At 36.9% G+C, this 2,528-nt stretch overlaps 1 long non-coding RNA gene across 1 annotated transcript; it reads left to right on the top strand.

Annotated features, from left to right (window-relative positions):
- Nucleotides 1-1,013: 1,013 nt before the first annotated feature.
- On the top strand, nt 1,014-2,130 carry LOC148791075 (uncharacterized). The gene is made up of 2 exons (XR_016077915.1): nt 1,014-1,120; nt 1,740-2,130. It is a non-coding gene; the product is annotated as an uncharacterized LOC148791075 (long non-coding RNA).
- Nucleotides 2,131-2,528: the final 398 nt, after the last annotated feature.

Genomic DNA, 2,528 nt, shown 5'->3' with positions numbered 1-2,528 from the left:
CGTGCCACACCGCCCAATTCATAAATCCACCCGTGAATTGGGAACATCCATGTAACGTGGGTAAAGGTTTCTCCATATGGGATGATCCCTTCGATTCCTATATTATACGATTTTAAGATTGTGGGCCTATGGTTAACCCTAGAGGTTCTCAATGCATAGGTGGATTGGGCCATGGGGAGATTTGTCAATTAGAATACTTATCCATGCCCATTAACCATTATTACGGAAATTATCTCTAAGAGAAATCTTTGACTCGAATCTGTAAACTATCTTCTTTTCTTTTGACATGAGCCTTCAATCTAATTTTGATAAGAAGGCCAGATTGAAAAGGTAAAGCTCATGGAATCCTAGGCTCCCAACAAGTTTATTTGACTTGGGACCAATTCAATTAATAAACCTTATTATGGCCACTTGAGAATCTACCCCATCAAAGCATCCTCTCAAGAGAAGAGATCTTGTCATAAATAGTCTTTGGAATAAGGAAGAATGACATTAATAATTGATTTTTTATATTGTAGGATAATATAATGCAATGCAATAGGCTTTTGGTCATTGGTCGGAGCCTAATCCAAGGAAATTACAGAAAAAAAAAACACAAATTTGATAAAAAAAAAAGAAACAAATTTATAAAATAGGGTTAGAAATAAGTCAGATCAGATTCGATTTGAATCTAAATTCGATTTTATAAGAACTAGATTCAGATACCCCCTTTATTCTAATAAATCGGATTGGATTGGATTGAAGAAGTCGATCTGTTTAGTTAATGAATCGAATTCTAATATACCCTGATCTGATCCCCCACAACCTGACTCAATCCATTAGTTATGAAATATTATATATTATATATTATTTATATAAGGGTAAATTTCTTAAATTACCCTTATGGTTTAGTTAATTGATTAAGTATATCCTTACTGTTTAAAAATTGGCAGATGCTATCCGTACTGTTCCTAACAATTGTCTAAACATTAAAAATGAAAAATGATTGTTTTACCTTTAAACTCAACCTAATGGAGCCACGGAGAAATGATGGCAGTGGAGATCTGAGAGAAAAAAAATGATCATCTTGTATTGTTTCTGATTTGAACCCAGATCTGAGATAAATCCGAAGAGATTGACGGTAATAGAGATCTGAGAGAAAAAATTATTGTTTCTGATCTGAAACCTAGATTAGAAATGATGTCTTGTTTAGATTTCAAATGCACGTTGTCCGGTGAGGGAGGTTCGCGGTGATGGTAGGGGAGGAAAAACAGGGGAGGTGCGGTTGAAGAAGGAGAGAGAGACAGAGAGAGTTGTTTTGTTGTCTTTTCCCTCTTATTTGCATTATGAGTGAAAGGGCAAGGGAGAGCTTGTTCGTGAAGATGACATTGCAGAGAATTAGTGAAAGGGCGAAAGTGGGGGAGAGAGAGTAAAGAGAGAGAGAGAGATTGGGGGAGCAAGCAAAAAAAATGCCACTGCCGCTTGAAGTTGCAGCGGTGAGGGCTTTGACACGAAGAGAGATAGTGGCCAGATAAAGAAGATGGAGAGAGAGAGAGAGTCCCCAACTCGGTCCTCTTTCTTACGAAAATACCGATCATTACTGGGTCACCATGTCATTGTGATTAGCTATACCAACGAGAAAAGGGTTTTATTTTGAAAATTTCTCCAAAGCTTTCTTGAAATTTATGTTTCACGATTTCTTGGCTATCAGCCCTTGAATCTAGTTTATGATTTCTTGAAATTTTTGTTGGGCTTTGTAGAGAGAGGTAGACAACCCAGATGCTCAGATTGGTTTGAGAAGGGTGGATGCCGGCCCTTGAATCTTGTTTTGACTATTGTTGATCACCTTTGAATGCTCCGCGCAAAGGAAATTTTCAGGACAAGCAAACTTCTCCAGAGCAATGGCAGCTTTTGTAGCCTCTCTCTTGCAAGGAAGGTGCGAGCCAACGACACAATTGATTTTATGGCAGGAATTAGCAAAGAGGGGCTACTTACCTCTCGAATCACCCCTGGGAAGCTGATCAACAACCGCCTTTGCCGGAGGATAATTGGTCTTGAAAGCTGCCCATCTAAGGGTTGTTTCTTGTTCTAGTTTTTTGGTTTCCTATTTTTATTAAATCTGGTTCTATTTTCTGGTTTTTTTTTATTAAATCTGGTTCTGTTTTCTGGTTTGCTGGAGGATAATTGTTTCTCCGAGCAATTACACATACACAACCCTAGGTAAGAGAGAAAAAAATAGAGGTAAGAGAAAATAGACCAGGGGTTTGAGGAGGAAGGTGTTGCCGGTCAGACGAAGGGGAGGGAGGGGGTAATATTGGGTTTTTAAAGAATTTTAAACGTCATGTGATCTCACATGTATGTGGGTTTATTAGGGGTATTATTAGTCAATTTTCAAACAATAAGGGCACACTTACTCAATTAGCTAAAACATAAGGATACTTTAAGAAATTTGCCATTTATATAATTATATTGTATAAATTAATTATATTATATCATCAAGTTTTTTATTACAATTCAAATTAAATCAGATTTGAATATCCAATAAGATA

The sequence above is a fragment of the Nelumbo nucifera genome, chromosome 6 (assembly GCF_055504915.1).
Source record: "Nelumbo nucifera cultivar China Antique chromosome 6, China Antique-T2T, whole genome shotgun sequence".
In the NCBI taxonomy this organism is placed as follows: Eukaryota; Viridiplantae; Streptophyta; class Magnoliopsida; order Proteales; family Nelumbonaceae; genus Nelumbo; species Nelumbo nucifera.
Note: the sequence above shows the minus strand (reverse complement) of the source record. Positions and strands in the feature narration are given on the sequence as shown.